Source organism: Phodopus roborovskii, unplaced genomic scaffold (assembly GCF_943737965.1).
Source record: "Phodopus roborovskii unplaced genomic scaffold, PHOROB, whole genome shotgun sequence".
In the NCBI taxonomy this organism is placed as follows: Eukaryota; Metazoa; Chordata; class Mammalia; order Rodentia; family Cricetidae; genus Phodopus; species Phodopus roborovskii.
The window spans coordinates 15,504,915-15,511,078 of NW_026126571.1; positions in this window are offsets into that span (position 1 = coordinate 15,504,915).

Consider the following 6,164-nt stretch of genomic DNA (forward strand, 5'->3'; position numbering starts at 1 on the left):
CACCACAATGTAACAAAGCTTTAAATTTACAGCAAGAAATTTTTTATCAAGCACACAAACTTGAGAAGTTGGAATAGTTCTTTGCTAAATAATGAATGAAGGAATCATAACTATTTTTTTAAACACAGAGACTAAATGGTATAACACAACCAAACACTTGAGGATATTAGATGATCTCCTACAAAGGAAATGTATACCCCTAAGACCCTACATATAAAATTCAGAAGGAGCACAAATAAGTATATTTAGAAAAATAAATGAAAATTCAATGGTCAACAAAAAATAACTTTTGACACATTAAGTATTGGACCTGTTTACTTATAGGTCACTGTAAAAAAATAACAGATTCATTCTTTAATTTTCCTCTTTCTACTTCTTTTAGTTTTTGCATAATGCAGTAGTTAAAAAAAAGAAAAGTACAAAATAATACTAATTGTAAACATAGCCAGAAATAGAGTGACATTTTTTGCCTTGTCAAACAGATACTGCGGAAACGTAAAATTACTACTGTCTTTTTCTTAATGGACACACATTGAAGAAAACTAATTTCAGGACTTAATATTCCTACTTTATCTAATAGAAAAAATGAACACAGTTAATTTTTTTTTGCTCTAAGGGAAAGGGAATCAGGATAAGGAAGAGAGACTACACACACCAAAGCCTCACTTTCAACTACATTCCTTTTGTAATTTACAATGTGGTTAATGGCGGTGCAAATACATTAGATTCATTTTTCTAAGATGTTATTACTCAGAATGAACTATTGACCAACAATAAAACACCTTTTATTTGTCAAATCACCCGTAACAATTTAAGGGTTGACAGAATTTTGAGTGGTAGGCAAAATAGAAGTACCAGTGAAAGCAAACAACTGAATTATAAGGCAGAATGTTGAGGAGGAACATGGGACAGTTATAGTAAATGTTTGATTCATTCCCATCTTAGAAATATTCCCACTCCAGTCATTCTGTATGGATTGGCTCTTCTCTGTCTGCCCTCTTCACTCTCCTACACAGGTTTTAGTTATCACTCCATTAGATTCTTCGGAATTCTCTTTTGTAATGCCCCTTTGTAAAGTATTGCAGGCATTTAATGTAAGTCCTGCCTTAGGAATCATGGTGCTGTCATGTTGCTTGTTGTCCTGGTTGAAATTTCTGCTAGTACACACCCATAGTTTTTACCTCAGGTTTAATCTGTTCTTTATAACGGTTCCATTCATCTAATATAGTCACTTATACTATACAGATAAGGAAATTGAGATTTAGAACTTGACAATAGCAGTTACTGGTGTACACATTAATGAAGACAAGAATCAAGACAAAAAACAAGTAAATAAATATTGAATATTTTAATTGAATGAAAATAAATTATTCCTAGGGCAACATGGCAGCCTCCTTTGAAGACATCACATTTATCAATAAAATATTCTAGGAATTAAAAATTGGAATCCAATAGTCCCAACTGAGCTTTTCCTTCAACATGTCTCTAAAATTCTTCACTAATGAAGTACAAACTTTCATTATTAATATTTTCATAAGTTATACATATGAAAATTATTTTTATATTGGTTTAGAGCTAAAAGAAACAAGAAAATGATTTGTTAAATTAAAAGACAGACTTTTTTTTTAGTTCTTTAATATCCCTGACATACATTTCTTAGAACTTACAGATTTCCCTTATGGTTTCTTTTAATCAAAAGATATGGCTTTAGTACTCCATGAGGACTTTCATGCATATAATACTGTAATTTTAAGAGATAGACACCAACATTTTATATGTTATTTAATCATTAAATATACACTGATCCTCATGGAAGAAGCAATTTGAATAAAGGCTATGAATAATGCAATATCCAATATGTTCCTTTTGCATTTTAACAAGGTGTGTTTCCAGAATGTTTCTGAATAGTATCCTTACACTTTGACATAACCTACATTGGTTGCTACTTTTCCCTCCATTTATTTTTCTCCATGCGAAGAATGATTGTTGATTGTTGTTTTTGATTCTTGTTGTTGGGTTTTTTTTTTAATTTGAGACCACCAAGTTGTGAAAATGTGTGCTTTTTAATTAATTATTCATTTATTTAACATTCAGGCACGGTTTCCCCCTTCCTCTTCTCCTCCTTGTTCCTTCTCTCCATATCTCTGTGTTCCAAGTTTAACAATTCTTTAAGTGTGTCTCCAGCATTTGAGATGCTTCTATTGAAAATTCTGCTTAGATCTGTACCCCATTTTAAATGGATTGTTTGGCTTGTTGATATATAGTTGTTTGAGTTATTTATATTTTGGAAATCAGCACTCTATTGGGTGTGGGGTTGGAGGAAGATCATTTCCCATTCTGTATGATGTTGTTTTGTCCTATTGATGGTGTAATTTGCTTTACAATAAACTTTTCAGTTTCATGAGGTCCCATTTATTAATTGTTGATCTTAGTGTCTGTGTTCTTGATGTGCTGATCAGAAGTTATCTCCTGTGTCAATTCATTCAAGGCTACTTCCCACTTTCTCCTCTCAAAGGTTCAGTGTGTCTGGATTTATGTTGAGGTCTTTGATCCACTTTGTGCAGGATGATAGATATGGATCTACTTGGTGACATCCAGTTAGACCACAACCATTTCTTGAAGATACTTTCTTTTTTCATTGTATAGTTTTTGACTTCTATGTAGATAATCAGGTATCCATAGGTGCATAGATTTATGTGTGCGCTTTTTATTTTATTCCATTGATTCACCTGTCTTTTTTTTTTTTTTTTTTTTTTTTTTTTTGCCAAAACTGTGGGGGTTTAGTAGAGTTTGAAATCAGGAATGGTAATACCTCTGAATACCTCTGGAAATTCTTTTATTATACAGGATAGTTTTAGCTATGTTGGATATTTTTGTTTTTCCATATGAAATTGAAATTTGTTATTGAATTGTCTTGGGGTTTCTTTGAATCTTGAGATTGCTTGGTAAGATGGCCATTCATCCATATATTCTTTTATAGTCCATATGAAGTCAAAAGTTATCTTTCTCTTTGGAACAGTGTCTACTTCCTTTAAAGCAATCCCTCAAAGTAATAAGTTTTGTGGCTTTGCATGCTTATTTTCAGCAATTACAAATACTTTCTTTTAGCTTCACCAACTTTTTTAACATTTCCAGTAAAAGCATGTGAAATTGTGAAAACCACTCTTGTGTGTGTGTGTGTGTGTGTGTGTGTGTGTGTGTGTGAACAATTTTATTTTCCCCTTATCTGGCTGATAGTTTTGTTGAGTAAACGATTTTCAGTTGTTAATTCTTAGGAGTTTGATATTGCCTTGTTTGTTTGTTTTTATTTTGTCAGCATTTTCATTTTATCTTCCCACTTCCTCCTGGCCTGCAGAATCTCTTCTGTACCTCCTCATAATATAGTTTTCTTCTTTCCTCTTAGTGCTTTTGTAAATATCTTTTGTGTAGTATTTGATATTTTGAATCCTGTATGCCATGGCAAGCTCATCTATGGGTTGAATTGAATTTATACTTTGGATGTCAACATTTATGTTTGACCTAGGAAAATCTTCATTTATCGTTATTTTTAAATTATCTCCCTGGTTCTTCTAATTTTATTCTGATGCAACTCATATATATTTTCAGTAAATATAATCTGTTGTCCATTTAATGTTGTTTGTATGTATGTTTTCAGGGAGGGGTGACTGTTTGTCACTGGATAACCACTTACTATACTCTTTTCTCCTCTCTATTGCCAGTTTTATCCAGGTGCCTGTAGCTCTGTCTGTGCAGTTGAGCCCTTCAAAGCTTTCCCGCTCCCATTTTGACCTGTTAGTTGTTGTCACTTTTATAGAGTTCAGGATTGTGTTGACATGTTAGTGAGACTTCACTGGTATTTCGCTGGTGTAACTTCTCTCTCTCTCTCTCTCTCCCCCCCCCCTTTAAGAGATACAGTTTCACAGCAAACTCCAGATTCTCTGATTCTTAAAATATTTTTGCCTCCTTTTCTTCAGTCTTCCCTAAGCTCTAGGTGTAGGTATGTTTTGTAGTCGTCTCTATTAGGACTGGGCAGAACAACTCTGCATTTTCATTGGTTATGGCTCTCTTCCATGGTCGATACATGTTGCAAAGTAAAGTCTGATGTAGGAAAACAGACCATACATTTTAGGAGGAGCAGATAGTAGTATATGAGAGGATTCAGAGTTAGGAAAGGGAAGGGAGAAATATTGTGATTAAATTAAATTAAATTTCATAAATAGAAACTTAAGAGATGAACATAAACTATGAACACAAATTTAATGTCTTAACAAATTTTTATATTCTAACATGTTTCTTTCTATTGTTTTGCATTTTTTGCATCTCTGGCTGATTAATATAAAAGTTTCATCTTTCTATAATTGATTTCTTAATGAACTACAGTTTAATTTTGATCATTTTATTTTCATCACATATATTATACTATGGATTGAGGTTTTTTGGTTTTGGGTTTTATTTGTTTGTTTGTTTTGTTTTGTTTTTATTTTTCATTAGTTCTGTTCCATTCTCAGGTCAAGTTTCTTACTATGTATGTTTTCTATACTTCAATCAATTTTCTATTACTATATTCTTACAATTCACTAAACAGATTTTTCTGAATTAGAGTCACTCAATGAATCTTCTTTCTATGTAAATTATTGCTGTCTCTTTCTTTCTTTCTTATTTCCTTTAGGTGATATCACAAGTGCTCCATTTTTCATAATGTTATGGCCTTCCATTTTGGTCTGAATGTTTAAGGGAATATTTTCTCTCTGGTGGATATAGAGTTCTGTGTTATGGATGTTTGTCAGCTGTTTAGCCTATGACTATTCTAGAAGAAACAACTTTTGTTATCCTTGAAAGTAAGATCTTGTGGTTGGGTCTATCTTTGAGTAAATATTAAGTTCTGCCTGGTGTTAAACCCTGAAAAGTTAATCCTTAAGATCTGGGAGGCTTGTAACCTGGTGATTTAATTAGCTTTCGGTGGTAGTATAGATTCACTGGCCTGCAAATATGATATTTGAAATCCACTAGTAGATGGAGATGCAGACTATTCACAAAGGTTAGGTGAAGTAATTTCTCAGGACCAAAATGTCCTGAAGCTATAAATGTTTAAATGAATCATTGAGAGGTCCTTTGCCTGAACAGAGCGGTGCTTTTCCATTCAGAGACAGAAGAGTCTTGTCCAGAGACTTAATATCACTGCAAAAAGGTGTACGTTTTTCTAGGTGTGGTAGTTCATTTGTTAGAGTAAAATCAAGGTTTGACTGCCTATGTAAAAATAAAACCCTTAGACTCATATCAAGTCATTTATCTGCTACATGGTATCCTTGACATTGGTATTTAAGGGTGAGTATGGCCACTAGCTGAATCGGATTCAATATGAGTTGAAGTTGTCACTATTATTGTGGAAGAGACTACCTCAGGTTTATGAAAAAGTAATGGGTTTTATTCAGCAACACAGTTGCAGGAGTCAAGAGGCACAAAAATGTCCACATAGTGATCATGCTTATTTTGTTAATTTCTCCACCATGAAGCTTACTTATACTCTTAGTCCTTAGTGAGGAATTGATAGGAGTCAGCTTCTTCCAGTGACTTAAGAATGCTATGGAAGAAGCGTTACTATTTCTTGTTCTCAGTTTTTCATCCTGTAGAAATTATTATTCAGGAAAATCCTCTCTGCCTGTTGCTATGTCAGTTTAGAAAGCGAGGATGGATGAAACTGTTGAAACAACCAGCTTTCTTAACCTTCTAATGCATTTCCACTTTTGCAAAGCATATGGGTACCTCAGGCTTTCTTCCAAATGTGAATATTGAAAAACAGGCTCACATCAGTAGATAACTCTGTCGAGTTTCTGCGTAGGTAGATGAGAAAGTGCAGCTTCGGGCTTCTTAATGAATCAACCTTTTGACAAGAAAATAATCTCAGGATGATCTTGTCTGGATTTAAGTTGATTGCAACCCTAGATTTTGTTGTTTGGAGAAACTCTTTGTTCCATAGAGAGATGGTTCTGCGTCGCCTGCCCTATTACATGATCAAGAAGAGATTAGGAACTATACATGTGAGGGAAAATGCAGTGAAGCAAAAGCAAAGTAAGAATTTGTACTACTGGTCTCATCGGTTCCTGTTGATTCGTTGGACAAGATTTCCTGTATACGACAGCAAACTTCCTCCACAGGCAGGCCTT